The sequence below is a fragment of the Rousettus aegyptiacus genome, unplaced genomic scaffold (assembly GCF_014176215.1).
Source record: "Rousettus aegyptiacus isolate mRouAeg1 unplaced genomic scaffold, mRouAeg1.p scaffold_m13_p_12, whole genome shotgun sequence".
NCBI classification, from domain to species: Eukaryota; Metazoa; Chordata; class Mammalia; order Chiroptera; family Pteropodidae; genus Rousettus; species Rousettus aegyptiacus.
Genome location: NW_023416287.1, coordinates 82,202,475 through 82,218,525, shown reverse-complemented (window position 1 = coordinate 82,218,525; position 16,051 = coordinate 82,202,475). Strand labels below are relative to the sequence as shown.

Sequence of the window (16,051 nt, the reverse complement as noted above, 5' to 3'; positions counted from 1 at the left end):
TCCACTGTTACCTGCTCCCTGCGGCGTGTGGCCAGAGCTGGTGTGCCTGGGCCTTGAATGATCAAGGGACATTCGGTGCAGGTGAGCACCACAATGCGCTACAGTCTCTATAGATAGTCATTGAACACATGGCCACCTTCCATCTTAATAGGCTTACGATGTTGGCGAAATCCTACCCCTTAATTACACTGTGTGACAAAATGCAAAATCCATCTCTGTAATTATGTCTAAGCCCTGGCTCCCAAAGCATTTTGGCTATGTTCAAATGGACATTAAAAACGCACAACAATAGGTGTAATTTCCACCAAACGACTGACTGTTTCTCGCCATGTGCCAGACCCCACCTCCACTGCGATGTCTACTTTTCGGCCAGCTGATCTCCTGGCATTCTTTCCTCTGTGTCTGTCTAGATTCCTCCCACTCCTTTTGCTGGGCCCCTTATAGGACTGCATCTGACTTCGGCGACAGCTACCACGTGCGGGGCCCTTGCTAAGGGCCAGTTATCATGCAATGCACTCGATCCCCATCTGCAGATCACCCAGGGCACAAGAGGGCCAGTGGGAGAACTGACACTTGGCCCACGTTTAAAGCCCGGGCCTTTGCTTTCTGCCTCCTCTCCGAATCTCACAAGCAGTGAGTTTGAATGGCCTTTGCTTTGAACGATGGTCTGAAGCTGGTTCGTGGCTATGCAGCTGTGTAGTTACATTGGCCCTGTGCTCAGATAGGCCTCGTATTTGTTGCTGAGTCTGGAAATTCTTTGAATTTGTCTTTTGTAAATAAAGTCCGTTGGGACAATGGGATGTGTGCTGGGGACTTAGACCCTCAGTTAAGCACAGTGCCACCTCCCAGGCCTTACCATCCCTGGAAAGGTTCCCAGGTGTCTGTTCCTCAGTCCCCTGATGTCTGAAGTCCTACCCAGCCTCCCCCTCCCCCTCCCCTCCTCTCTGTCACTGCCGCCCTCTGTCTGAGTGTTGATGGGGGGTGCCTGGGTGCCGATGCCCTCAGGCAGGGCCTGAGCATGGACACAGGGAGCGTGCGGATCGAGTTTGCGCCGTTCAGTGTCTTGAGGTTGGTGGTGGCCATTCCCACCATGGGCTGGCGGTGCCACAGAGCATTTGACAGGCAATTCAGCTGGGGCCTCTCATTCACTCCCATTCCAGATCCTGAGCACGTCTGAGCGCAGAAGTTGCAAAGCTTTGGGGGTTGCCCATCTGTAGTGCATTGGGGAGCCAGACCGTGGGGAGGGGAGACTGACCTCTTCACCCCGGCCAGGGTGCCACATTTCCATCTTGCGGTAGCCCAGCTGATGATGCAGCTGGCTCTGCTGAGTTCCTTGTATAAAAGCAGCAATATTAGAAATAAAACGTAGTGTTGATTTGAGGATGTGGTGTGAGACTCTCTTAGGGGAAGGGGTTCCAATGCCTTGGCCTCATCCAGCTCAACAGTTTTTGGAAGACAGTAGATTCCACATTTTCTATTTGGAAAAAGACATAAATCAGTAGAAAAATAACTTTTCCTTGTAAATATCGCAAACCAGAGAAGCAAAGCAATTCGGCCAGATGTGAAAGGGATAGGCATTAGGTTTCAATTTCAAGACACAGGATTTTGTTCTTTTGATTTCGTGGTTTCTGTATAAGAAGCCCAAGGAGGTCAATGTGTGTCAGCCTCTGGCCCAGCACAGAGTGACCCTGCAATATTTCTAGGCATGCTTGCCTGGCGTCCCATTCAGGGTCAAAGCAGACCCTGACGTTCTAATGGGGCATCTTGACTGGTGTCCCGTAGCAACACATGTCAGGGAACCCCAGGGCGTCAGGGCTGGAAGTAAACGTGCGCATTCGAACCTTCATTTCCCAAGGAGGACAGGCCTATGGAGATATGCCTGACTGTGCACTTACTTAGGACCAAGACCACGGGTCTTGTGGCTCCTTGTCCAGTGCTCTTTAGATGCATTAAAGAGGTAGCTCTAATGAGAGCTGATAGTGAGTATTTAATCTGTCCTGGGTACAGAACTAAGCACTGGACTCAGGGTTTAGCTCATTTGAGCCTCATAAGGACCTTATGAGGTATGTATTTCAGGGGAGTCTCATCAAAGGCACATTTAGCATGAGTAAATCCAACTGCGTATTAGGCTCCTCGGGGCTGCCCTAACAGAGCACCACAGACTGGGGGTGCTTAGCACAGACATTTATTGTCTCATAGTCTGGAGGCAGGAAGTCTGAAATCAAGGTGTTGTCTGGTTTGGTTTCTTCTGAGAGTTGTGAAGGAGAATCTGTTCCAGGCCTCTCTCCCAGCCTCATTCCCAGCCTCTGGTCGCCTCAGGCATCCTTGGCTTGTAGATGGCCCTCTTTTCCCTGGGTCTTCATACTGCCTTCTCTCTGCAAATGTCTCTATGTCCTTTTTGTGTGTGCGTGTGACACTACTTTAATGGATTTATTTTGTGTGTGAAAATATTTTAATGGATTTTTTTTTTGTCTCTATGTTCCTTTTAAAAGGTCATAAGTCATATTAGGTGAGGGCCCATTTAATGACTTCATTTTAACGTGATCGTCTCTGTAAAGACCCTATGTCTAAGTAGGGTACTGGGGGTTAGGAGTTCAACGTATATGTATTTCTTTAGAGGGACACAAATTAACTTATAGGAAATTGAATACTCTGGGGGGGGGGTGGGGAGAGAGAGAGAGAGAGAGACTGAGAGAGAGAGAAAGAGGGAGAGAGAGAGCGAAACACAGAGACAGAGGTTAAGTAGCGAGGGCTAGTCCATCACACTTCCACAGCGAGATGGCTTGTGTGGGAGAAGGGCGAGACATGAGACATAAACCTGCTTCTTTCTCTTATCAGATTCGGTTCCAACATGTGAGCATCTCACTGTCAAGGATGTAATTATAATATTTTACGAGGGCTGTTTTTCACGGAACCTGGTCCCCAAAGACAAGTCAGCCACAGACTCTTTCGACGAGTGGAAGAAAGCCTGGCCTGCATGGGGAGAGGTGCTGTGTCGATCTCCAGAGACTGTCACTGAACCGTGGCTGATTTAAGGTGTTTTCGAGGGACACTCCGATGAGTAGTCCTCCCTGTCTTAGGCAGCAACTTTAGAGTTCAACCCTGATAACAACTGCAAACGACACGGCGTTGTCTCCATTGTAGAAATGGCATCGCCCCAAAACTCAGAGGGATTACGTTCCTTCACAAGGCCGTGCAGCTAGAACATGGCAGAGCTCAGTTTTAGTCATTGAGTCGAGACCAAAGTCCATGTTCTATTGTCTGGAATTCGCCAGTGGCCCAAAGGGGAGATCGTGTGTGTCCCTGCCCACCCCGAGCTCGAGAACCGATGGGTTGAGGCTGGGGCAGGATTTGGAGGAATCTGTTTTCCCCAGAAGGGAGAATGTTCTTTATTTAAACTCACTTCGTTCTCAGAGAAAAGTAACTATAGAGGCACACAACCTGAACCTAGCTTCTGCATTCCTTCTCTTTTGGGTTTGAGGGTTACGGGAAAAGGCAGGGCAGACCACCTGCCCACAGGCAGAGAGAATACCTTTGCAAGGGGCTCTGGGGAGAAATGTTTTCTGTGCAGATCAGTTCCAGGACTAAGTTCCTGACAAACTCAACATTTCTCGTCTCGGGGTAATGTCAGACCAGGAGAGAAAGCTATTGACCAAGAACTTAGCTTAAAGTTGAGGTGGGAGGAGGAGGTGGGGGGAAGGGGTGACAGTCAGACCAAACCGAGAACAGACATCGAAAATCAAAGCCGAGATGCAGAAGGTCGGAAACTATGAGACCTATCAGATGGGAAAGGTTTGGATGCTGATTTCAAGGGCGAGTTCATTTTCTTGATCTCTATGTAGGGTTTTCCTAAGGAACAGGTGAAATAAAATGTTAATTCGATCTCTGGTTTTCTCTTTCTTGTTTTCAACATTCGGGTTCGTGAAAGGTGAGAGTTAGTAGGTATGTACATCCAAGCAGTGCCTCCGAAGCTATGTGTACGACAACCACTCATATCCAGAGAGCAGCCTTTGCTGAGCCCTCGCACACATGCCAACGCTCAAAACCCCCAGAGGGTGGCTTGAGCGTTGGCGTGTGTGCGAGTGCTCACGGAGGATGCTCAGCAAATGTCAGTAGAATAAATGAATGCCCATTTTATGGATAGTGAAAAAGAGCCCCTGAGACAGACAGAAACTTGCCTGAGTTTTCGTAGCGGGGCCAGAGCCAGTGTTGGGTGCCTCCTGGTTCAGGCTGCCTTCCTTCTACCACATCCTGTTCGTGTGACCAGGGCCTTCCCTCTGAGCTTCATGGCCCCAGGCATGGCCACACCGGGTGTACATGGTCTTTCCTTGTTTAGCCTTGAATCTACATCCAGAGGAAATGGCATCAAAATGCACTTCCCTGACAGCAGAAAATCGCTGCCAGCACACTGAGGGGTGTTTGGGGGAGACCTGGGGAGGAGGCTGGGCAGGTGCAGGGCGAGCGTTTGGTGCCTTGGGTGTTTCTAGCCTGTGATCACAGGAGCGACCCTTGGAGCTGGTGTTTGCTTGGGTTTTGCACTGAAGAGGATCCCAGACAACAGCTGATAGAGTCCCCAGGGCAGGCAGGCCAGGGCATCCTAGGAAGCTTAGATGCCTCCTGGACCAACCTGGCAGTCACCGATCTCTAATTCAAAGTGGCAAGTACTGGCCACTTTGAAGCAGCATTGCAGACTCAGAAAATTCATGGCATCTGCAGAAAACAGAGCCCGTGCCAGGCTTGGGAGTCATTAGCCAAGGTTTCCTCTCAGAAGCCATGCTGAAGTGACATGTCCCTCAGGTCAGGTAAAAGTGAAGGTCGCTGCCCTCATGGAGGGAGATGCAGCTGCAGACATATTGTCTCAGTGACTGTCCCCAGGGGTATGGGAATCAGAATCTGTGGAAAATCCTAGGAACAGGATGCTGAGTGGTACTTTCTCTGGCATCAGAATCAGCAAGGGTTCCAAAGGTGAAGACAGAGGTTCTGAAAACCTGGGGGTCAGTGTGCTCCCATGGCCCATCACGTGACTCTGCTGTCCCCCATTCTCATCCCAGGGCCCTCTCCCCAGAGCTCTGTGGGATGGCCCCTCGGGGTTGTTCCAGCTGAGCCTGGGGGCCGGGTCTTCGAATCTCCTCACTGACTGGTCGCTGGGTATGGACTGCCCCCGCCCCCCCCCCCACACCCGAGGAGCACACACTGGGCTGAAGCGGCTCCTTGGGCGCTCTGAGCCAGCGGCAGCCAACATTTTCTGCCAGAATCAGGATGAGGGTGAGAAAAGTGAGTTACTCGCCCCTGGCGCAAAATTTAAGTGGGAGCCAAACCACAGCCATCGAGATAAATAACATTTTAATGCAGAATTATAAATAATTACAATGAATGCAAGCATCCATGATGAGCAGATACCTCTCAAAATTTTACATAAAACGGGATCAGTGGTATTGATTTTTTCCTCTTGCCGCAGGCTACGATATGTCTTGCTGTAGCACTGCTCCCCGCAGCTGGGGAAAGGTCCCGAAGGGGACATCTGGGTGGCACACCATAGTGTCCACTATACCCAGGAAGAGGGAGGCCCAGGTTTAGGACCTGGGCAGTCGGATCCCACAGTCCGGATGCTTAACCACTGCCCTCTACTGCTTGCAAGCGCCTAGAGGAAGTATTTCAAGGGAGAGGAATGATCAGAGCCACAGGAAAAGTCGTAGTGTCTCTCGTGTTCCCAAGTCAGATCTACTCATCGTTCCGTGGAATGGGAAGGGAGCTGGGCCGCAGACAGCTGGGAGCCGGGTCAGAGTGTTCTGGGGTCTGCGCTCAGGGCACGTGGACCATTCTGCACTCAGGAGAGAAATGAGCCCGCGTCGGCTGCTGAGAGGTTCCTGTGCCACCAGTGACTCAGTCAAATCCAAGTCATGATGTCCAAGGACAAAGGTGTTTTTGCTCATCCCTCTCCTGCCATCGGTTCGGTCTTTTGAGTGATGTCGGACTCCGACCTGGACACATTCACTGCTGCTTAAATGACAGATCTGGTAGGTTTTATGTCCCGTGTGCTGGGTCTTTGAACTCGTGGCAGATAGGCTCCAGGGTCGGAGGGATGGATGGATGGATGGTCTCTACGCTGACCCTTACCCTTCATCCCAAAGATGTTCCCCTCAAGGCCACCTGAGTAATTCATTCCTCTTCTTCTAGCCTTGATTTCCGCTCCTCCCCCACCCACTGACAGAGCCTGAAACAAGAGACAACCTTCCTTCTCCAACTGTTATAAATCCCCAGCTTAGCAGATCACAGGCTGATTGCCTTGGCTCGTTGTCTGTCGGTAAATGAGTCTCCCACACGTGATGGATGACCCCACTCCCTGGACATCCATTTGACCTAACTGGAGGCAGCCCTACTATTCAACAGTATTGTTTCAGAGCCAACTCCTTTGGATGTCAATTTCCTGGGGTTGATCATTTCTAGTCTATCAAAATTGTCCATAGGAACGAGTAGCCAGTAACTCTCACCTCATGTTGAATGACAGAGAATGCATCTTGGCTTTGAGCTCCAGGAGCCCCTTGCCTACTGAATAAACATCACGTCAAAGGTTATTCTCTATTCTTCCCGTCAAGCCTAAATTTAGCAGAATTAGGATATGGATTTTCCTTTATTCTCTGTGATCACAAATGTAATGTCAGATTTTTTCTCCCAGAGAGCTTTTCATCCCACCTCTAGTCAGTGTCAAGGTTGTCAGAACCATAATTTATTCATATTTTTGACCTCTGGGGAGGACAATATCCAAAGGATCAGGGAGTGTTATTGGATGTCAGGATGAAAATTCGCTGTTCGGCCCCCTTTTACAGCATTACATTTAATCAGGCCCGTGCAAGCGCTGCTGAGGCGTTGGCTGCTGTAATCACCCCTGAAGAGCGACCCCTTCCTTATTAGTAATTATGCAGTATGTATGCATTTCTCAGAGTCCTCAGTGTACGTGGTTTTCTCCAGAAGGAAGCGTAGGTCTGCGATCTCTGGTCCCCTGCTTGGGTCACTGCGGAAACCAAGCAAGAGCCTGGGCAGGGTAAGGGGCCGTAAGCACCCTGCCGTGGGCCACCCTGCTTGTGTGGCCACTTGCCGGCCACTCTGAGACCTGGCTCATCCTTGCAGGGCTCACAGTGCGTCTCTAAGCCCAGAACGTCGAGGCCCAGGCAGCCCCGGAAGCGTAATGATTTTCTGAGAATTGTGTGGCGGGGCCTAGAAGGCCGCAGGACAATTAATCAATGCTAAATAATAACAATAGTTATTCTCTGATTCATTGATGGAATAAACCCCTCATTCCTGCCTCGTAGTAGATATAGTCCAGGCGTGCACGGCAGAGCCTGTTGGCTCATTAGAATTCTTGCCAAGCTGAATCTTTTATGTCTTCCAGAGGGTTCTATTTTTCTGGTCATTTTAAACAGCTTGGAAAGAGCTTTTGAACATGCGGCCGGCTTTTGATTGGTTTGTCTCTATCTCCCTTGAGGCAGCAGTGGGGATGTGGTTCCGACTGGGTCAGCCCAGGCAGTGGGTGTAGAGAGTCAGGCTCAGGCTTTGGAACCAGACGGACCTGTGTTTATAAACCGGTCCTGCTACTCTCCTGCTACAAGTCCTTCATTGTGTCACTTCGCCCCTCGGAGCCTCAGTTTCTTCATTTATAAAATGAGAACGATAACTGTGCTGACCCATCAGGCTATGGAGAAGATGATATGAGATACTGAATATGAATCGAGTCGGAGAACGTTTTATTTTCTTTGGAGCTGGTACAAGGGAGAGCCTCTGATGTGCAGAGAATCCCTTGATTAGCTCACTTGGGGCTGAGCCCCCAGGGCCTGGGTATCGACTGGTCTGGCTTCAGAGGAAGGCGAAGCTGCTCTGCAAAAGTGGAAGGAGAGGACGTGGGAAGTGGGGGTCGGTTGGGGGGGTGGGACAGGCAGGCGTGGGAGAAAAAAAGGCAAATAAAACGGCGACGGTGCGCAGTGCCCCCTTCCAAGTGACCTTTCCCCCAGTTCTCCTGGGGAACGTTTGAGAAATACTTGGTGAGGCTGGATCCCTAATGGATGCTGGAGCAGGGGTGGAAGCCTCGGGTCCCCGTGGCACAGGGCCCTGAGACAGCAGGGACAATGAGGGGTTGCGGGAGAGGAGCCCCCAGCTCTCTCAGGAGGTCACAGAAGTCTTCAGGAAGGTCTTGGACTTTGGAAGGAGGAGTGGTGGTCAAGGAAATTTCACTTTTATTGCCAGGAGCAGGGGCCCCCCATCAGTGGAGTTTAGCACAGTGTGTGGCTTCTGGTGAAATGCATGGTGAACTAGTAGAACTAAGGACTATGAATAGTACCTTAAAAGGGGGGGGGAGGCACTGAGCCAGCAACCCAGCTCTGAATTTTCATCTTATCCTACTTTATTAACCATTTGTAGGCTTTTGCGTCTTATATTTGCATCAGTATAAGTTGTTCGTACTTTGAATTTCTTCTTTAATTCAAATGCAGCTGCTTTAGTTTCTGGAGCCCAGAGGAGGGAATCACGTCTCAGACTTGCTGCTTCACATCCAGGGAGCTTTGCGAGGCTTCTCCCATGGTCCCTCCTGCTCGCAGTTCTGAGCCCTCCTCATTTCTGCGGGCCTGAACCCCACAAAACCTTCCAGGTCCATCTCAGGGGCTGCTTCTTCATAAATATGTCCCCGATCCCACAGCCAGAGGGTGCCCGTTGCAGCTGGAGGCGCCCTCTCTTGTGGCAGTGGTCACTTCCTGCAGGGCACAATGGCTACACAGTAGACCTGTGACTTTCACAAGGGATGTGCCCAGGACCTTCGCAACTTTCAGTTACTGTCATGGATAACTGATTTCGTGCAACTCTGATTTTCTATCCGAGGGCTGTCTTTACTTCCTTTTCACTTCGTATACCTTTTCAAGCACTTACTCTTATGGGAACCATTTTTTTTACAAAAGCAACACCATTTTTTCCCCTTCACTGGAGTTACTGCGTTGACTAGTGCCAGCCCATAGAACTTTCCGCAGTGATGGAAATCTATATTTGCGCTGTCCGCTAGGGTAGCTACATGGGTTAGTGAGGCTTGGAATGTGGCTAGTGTGACCGAAGAGCTGAATGCATAACTTAATTTAATTTAAATTAATCCAAAACTCAGTTTAACTAGCCACTCGTGGCCAGTGGCTACCATTCCGGACAGTGCAGGCGTGGGCACTGACGAGAAGAGGATCACACAGGTGGGTGGCCAGGCTCACTCGCTGGCTAAGGAACTACCTTTTCGCTGATGTCCTTGAAGGGCTCGTGACGTGCCTGCGTACCTCAGCTGAGTTTCAGCTCACCCCCCAGACAGGAGATAGCAGGAGTTAAAAATCTCGGTGTGCCAAAGGTCAATCATTTCTTACTTTACCCTCACCACTGTTATTTCAGACAAGCACGCTTACGATTTTGCAGAAGTCCCCTCGGCGCCTTTGAAAGAGCGTGTGGAACATAGACGTTGGAGGAGAGAGTGAGTGGGGATTCTGCGAGACTCAGCCGTGCTTTTGGAAGACTAGCAGCCAGTGTAATGCTCTGCTTTCGAAAACAGGTACAGTGATGTTTGGGGCGAGGATATCAGGGGATTGAAAAGAATCATTCAATCAATATTGACGAAAGGCGCCTTCTGGTACGTCGTGGTCATGGTGAAGGAGGGGACACAAGAGCTGTTGTTTCCTTCCTTACAGCACGACGGTTCTGGAAACTTCCTTGAGGGACCTTTGGTGCGCTTACTGGTGTGATCTGGTGTTACACTTTGAATCGCGTCCCCCTCGAAAAGATATGTTGAAGTCTTAACCCCCAGCACCTCAGAACGTGTCCTACCTGGAAGCAGGGCCATTGCAGCTGTCATTAGCTAAGGTAAGACGAGGTCATACTGGAGTGGGGTGGACCCTTAAACCAGTAGGACCGGGGTCCGTATACGAAGAGGGAAATCTGGAGACAGAGACACACAGGGAGAACGCCACGTGACAACGGAGGCAGAGGTTGGCGTGTCGTTGCTGCCAGCCAAGGAATGCCAAGGATCGATGGTCGCCACCAGAAGCTGCAAGAGGCCCGGAAGCGTTCTACCCAGAGTCTCAGAAGGAACGCGGCCCTGCCGACACCTTGACTTTGAACTTCCAGCCTTTGCAACTGTGAGAAAATAAATTTCTGTCGTTTTACGCCACCCTGTCTGTGGTCCTTTCTTATAACCCTGGGGCACGAAGACGTCTAGTTTGAGCGGCATCGGTATGGTGAGAATGACACCGTGGAGGATTCATGGGGCTGCGCTTTGGCCGGAGGGTGCAGAGGAGGTGCAGCCCAAGGTGGGATCACTGCAGTGGCCAACGTCCCCGAAAGCATTTGAAAGGAGCTTCCTCACACTCCGCAGCCACACGGGGCCGCAGACGTGGAGCGGGGAGCCGGGGCTCTGGGCATAGCTCTATCCCTCACCTCAGCCACGCCACGCTCCTCTCCTCTGCGAAGTGGGGGTGCGCTGCTTTCGCGTTTTCCTTCACTTGCGAGGTCCAGGCATAATCACCCCAACTGGATGGAAACCTTTAGAGGGCAGCGGTCATACCTCTTCCCGCCCTTCCTGGGCGCTCAGGGCGTGATTGATGTTTATTGCACCAAGGCCCATGAAGATGTCAGTCACCTCTGCTCCACTTACCACGATACGCCCCGTGCCTGGCACATACTCTGTGCCCCGTAGAGATTGACCGAATGAAGAATAAATTAATAAATGAAGACCGTGTAAGGAGTGAGTGAGCGAGCGAACGGACTGGTCCTCAGATCTGTCTCTCCTGTGTACTGATGCTCACTTTGGGGTGGGCGTCGGGCATAATATGCCGCAAGAGTGTTGCCAGTCCTGGACTGCTTTTGTCTTTTGCATCTCAGATCGACAGAACGGGGAGCAGCAGTACTGAGGGACCAGGCCGTGCAGGGGGCCACGGGCCTCTGCTATGGACCCCACAACTTCGAGGCCTCTATTTTCCACCTGCTCAGAGTAGGAAGCTGGATGGTGGGTGGGGGAACCAAACCCAGTCTGGGCTTAGGGGCGGGGGAGTTCCTCAGAGAAAGGGTGGGATTTGGTGAGATTTGGCTTCTCTGGTTTGCCACAACCTAGAAGGATGTCTGAACATTCACAATGAGCTTTGAGTTGAAAATGATCAACCACGTGAAATTAAGTCAATACCACGACTAAGATGAGAAACTCATCAGCATACAAATAAACCACAAGAATAGTCTCCTCCCTACAGGGCAGGGGGCCGGTGCTCCCTTCCTCTCTCTCTTCTTTCCTTCTTTTTAGAGCAAGACAGGCCAGACATTTTCACGTTTCCGTCCTGTGGCCCCACACTCACTCGGAAATGCATTTTCGATTCGATTCGAGCAGGTTTGCCTCATTAGTTTTTTCTGTTCATCCCTGTCAAGATTTCCCACTCGGCCACCGCGGCATTATTTCCTTGGTCGGCTATCTCGGGGGAGAGGTGGGAGCAGCGAGAAGGCCGAGAAAGGAAGCGTTTAACAAGGAGCCGCGGCCCTGCCTTCCCATCGGCCCCGCGGCCTGCACAGAGACAGCCCGTGCTATCTGCTGTCGAACATCAGGTCGAACATCAGGCCGCAAACCCTTCCCGTCCCCACACCTCCCTGCTCAGAGCCTCGGCCTCTGGCCTCTGTGTGGAGGGGAGGGGGGCGCCCCTCCCACCCCCGGGATTGACCCTGAACTGGAAACCAGCAGTTCCCTCTGAACAGGACTGTTGGCTCCCTCCTCTTCCAAAGGAAAATTTATGGCTCCAATTTTTACAATTTACATCTTTCATTTAATATTCCAGCCTTCTTTCCCCAAGGCTTCCAGCACTGCTCATGTCAGAAGGGACTACTTATTTCCCAAAACCTTTTTGCATTATTAGTTTCATTTATTATTTTTATGTTTTCCGTTGGGCCCATGTACATATCATTTCTCTGAGATCCCTGGAGCTGGGAGCTGTCGTCTCTCAGCAAAGGAAGCTAAGATGCTGTTATGGGTTCTCCAGGGAAAATGTTTCTAGCTTGTGCATTTCAAATTAGCCCCAATTAACCCCTCATCAGCCGGCCCCAAAATGCCCATACAGATGGCAAACCTTCTACTCCCCATTCCTGTCTGTTCCAGACAGTGGAGGGTTTCGGGGCACCAAATGTGATGTTTTAACCTCTCAGAGAGCTGAAATGCCTTTCTCCCATACCCATTTATCTTTTGGAGATACTCAAAGTCTGAAAAGACTGGAGTCTCAAAACCCCATCATTGTCTTGGAGTAGAAAGCCAACCTGATTTTTTTTTTTTTTTTGTCTTTGGAAATCATGGTCATCTGTTAAAAAATTCACAACAGCAACAGAGCAGCTGTGTGTGCTATTGGACCCACCAGAACATTGCACAGGAGCCTCGTTGCGAGGTTGTACTTGGTGGCAAGGATCACAACTAGATGCTGCATGTCATTTTCAGAATCAGCAGAGCCCTTTGACAAAGTCACCTTTCTAGACTGGTACTTAGCAGACAAAATTTAAGAGTCAACCATGAGTGTAAATAAATTCTCACTCAGCTTCTAAAATGCATGAGTGTCCCTTAGAAGCATTTCTGTTTTGGGGCAAGAGAATTGCTGAGAGAGCATATTCTGGTGACTCAGACCAGAACGCTGCTTCTCTGGGGCTTGGAAAGACCCAGCAGAGTCCCAGTGATTGTGTCTTGCTGCTGGATTGGAAGCTCTTTGCTGGGTGGACTCCTCACCCTCACGCCGTCTGCAGTAATGCCTTAGCCTGTGGCACCTGTCAGGAGATGCCTAGTGGCTGCTGATTTTAATCACTCCATTTATCCAGGAGGAATGCAGAAGCATGGTGGGCCTGAGGGGACTGGCCCCTCCTGAGTTGGGGACAGTTTCGTGACAGGCCTCTTTACGTCCCAGCATTAGATCCCCAGCTAACCCTTCCATTGCTTGTCAACTCCTCAAGCCTTCCTTGGAATCGGCTCATTGTACTTGGCTGTGAAGTGCATGGGAAGCTCAAGGCTAAATGGTAGTTCTTTGTTTACTTTGGGCTGATTCCTTACATGTTCATTCATCCATTCCTGGGCTCAGCCCTTGATACCGTGTGACTCAGAAGGCTGCAGAGTTTTCGTTTCCCTGGGAGATTGAAAATCCGAATATGAACAAATGCAGCTGTATGAAGATCAAGTTGAAGAAGTTCATTTTTACATACTTATACCCTCACAGCATTTCCTTACCCATTATCTCCTTAGCTCATAAAAAAAATGACTCTGTTTCCGTTCACACTGGGTCCTTCCTGAGAGTGCTCTTTGGAAGGTAAACTATTTTTTTTTTTTTTTTTTTTGCTTGAGTAAAAAAATAAAACTTTGCCCCAAATGAGGCCTGGTCTTGGACTATCTAAGTTTGGGTCAGACACATTGACAAAGAAGAATCGATTCAAATTGGGCCAACACTGGTGTGTTTATTTCGTAGAGGTAACAGTAAATTAAGAACAATACAAAAAAAGAGGGGTATTTAAGATATGTGCATATCTTTTTGAAAAGCGCCGTTTCTCATTAGCCTCCTCGGGAATGGGCTTCCGTCCACGCTGAGGCTTGGTGACGTGGTTTGAAGTCTGTTGCTCCACCCTCAGATGAATCGTAAGTCTCTGGAACGCTACTAACAGTCCATAATGCTATTACCAGTCAGTCTGCTGTGGGGTCCCTCAGTCATTTTTTCAATTAAAAAAGGCCCAATGCTCTATTAACCTTTTGTCTGCTGCTCCATCCTTCATACTGCCAATGCCCAGAGATGACGAGCCATGTATTAAAAAAGGCATATATTACTGTAAGCCCCCTCCGATTTCTCTGTCCTTAGAAAGATGAAGTATCATTTTTTCATTAAAAAATATGAGACGGTTTGTCATACTCACAGCTGCTGGGCCTGCCTGAAATCTCTTTGTTTCAGGAGGTGAGCGGTGACTCCCAGCCCTCAGGGTCCCATGGCCCGGAAGCTCAGAGGAGGCGCTCTGCGTGGAAGATGGGCAGGGAAGGGTTTTGTCCTCAGGGGGCAAAGCTGTGGCCTGTTGACATTTCTCCCCGGCGGCCACTCTTTAGTTGAAACGCTGGCCTTGACTTTGCAGATGCCCGAGCAGAGAATGAAACTGCACACTTCACGCCATCTACGGCTGCCCAGAAAAATCACATGGCTTTCCGAGTCTCCTTCCCACCTTCTCACGTGAGAGGCAGAGAGCGTCTCAAGGAAGCACAAAGCCGAGGCTGTACGTTCTGTGCTGTGATTCTCTCTCGCCTTCAAGGCTCATAAGACGTTGCCCAGAGTGGCCAAGCAATGCCGTCAGGATACCAAGGTCTATGTCAACTGAGGAGATCAACGGGGCCAGGCGCCAGAACCCAGCCACCGCTGCTGTCTCTCTCTTGCCAGGTGACAGTCGTTTAGGGTCCGCGTTCGGGCTTTACGTTTCCAGAGCACTCAAGAATTGCCTTCTGTCTCCTATCCCAAACTCTGGGGACAATGCGCCGAGACCATTGCTTCTCTGGAAAGATGTCTTGGCTACACTGACCATGACTATTGTTAGCATCTCTGTTGGGATGCCTTTCCTGGATTTCTTTGTAACCCTCTGCATGTCCTTCCAGCCAGCCTGATCTAGTGGAAGAAAGTGAAAGGCGCGGCCCCTGACCTTTGTGTCTCCCCTGATCTCCCACCCGAGCCTTGGGGCCCTCCCAATCCCTCCAGCACCTCAGTCAAACTTATTCACAGGAGAGAAGCTGGCTTCTCATTCGGTCTAACAAACATTTATGGACCGTGCTGATTGGCACTATGAGTAATTAATGATTTCTGACCTCACTTGTAAAAACTGTGAAGCGGTTCTTCTGTTTGTTTCTAATTGAACACCACTCCCTGGCCACTTGTTAGCTCTTCGCAACCCTGCTCTTCTTCCTCAGGGAAGAGACAAAATTGTCCTCTACTGGCTTCTGTGTGCCAGGAGCCATGCAGCGGTGGGTGTAGGTGCCAAACCGAGGAAGTTTAAATTCTGACTCTACTTATGTACTAGCGCTCTGCACTCGGAAAAGTTACTTGACCTCTTCACCTGTTAAATTGGGCTATAACAGAATTTACCTCATGGGGTTACTGTGAGGATTTAATGAGATTATCATGAAGTCTGTGCCTGGTGCAAGGTTAAATGTTCAACAAACTCTAGCTGCTATTATTTCCAGCTACTCACCGTGACATACTTACCTCTTTAACCCTTATGAGAATCCTTAGAAGGAGGCACTTTATTCACCTTTTATTGATGAGGAAATTAAGGCTTGACAGGTCAAGCAACCTGCCCCAGCTCTCCCAGTGGGCGGAGCTGGCACTCACACCCAGGTCTCCGGCTTTCCAGTTGCATCTTCTTTCCGCTGTAGCTGGAGGTCCTGAGCACTCCCAACTCTCATTTCCTGCCTGGACTCTGAGCAGATGACGGTTTAACAGACCTCGCCTCCACCCCTGGCCTTCAGGGCATGCACTTTACTTCTCCAGTGCCTCTGCATTCCACCCGCAAGCTCTTCGCGGCCTTCAGTCAGGTCTCCCCTCTGTCGCAAGGCAGTCGGCCGGCATGCTTTTCATATCCCATCCCCTTCGGCTTCCTTCGGGACTTGGCTCCAGGATTTTCACCGTGTTCTTACTCCTGTACCTCCCATCTCTCCCTTTCCACTGGCTCTGTGCCCTCAATTCAAAGTTTCTCCTAGAACGAGATGCGGTCATCATCAACAACATTCCTTAATCTCTCATTCATTGGTGGGCCAAAGCTAATTCCTACCAGTTCACGAGAGCCGATGGTTAAGACTTCAGGAATTTTGCAGGACAGCCGGCATCGTGTTAGTAGCTTGAAATCGACCGCAGTGGGACTATTTACCCTAATGGACACCAGCAAATGCTACAAATCAGGGCTTCGTTTTTTTGTCTACTGAGAGTCGGTCGTTAAAGTTCACCAGCAGCTCGCTCTCCTACCTCCATATTTCCAATTACCAGTATATTTTCCTTCCCTTTAAAACCAAAGT

At 50.1% G+C, this 16,051-nt stretch overlaps 1 long non-coding RNA gene across 3 annotated transcripts in view; it reads left to right on the top strand.

Moving 5' to 3' along the window:
• Nucleotides 1–10,171, top strand: part of LOC107502191 — a 114,146-nt gene extending 103,975 nt beyond the window's left edge. For 2 of the 3 annotated variants that reach the window (XR_004953737.1, XR_004953736.1), the window contains 3 exons: nt 5,832–6,017; nt 9,409–9,565; nt 9,702–10,171. This is a non-coding gene — a long non-coding RNA (uncharacterized LOC107502191). The remainder of the gene's footprint in view (nt 1–5,831; nt 6,018–9,408; nt 9,566–9,701) is intronic. The other variant, XR_004953738.1, reaches the window with a different exon arrangement.
• Nucleotides 10,172–16,051: the final 5,880 nt, after the last annotated feature.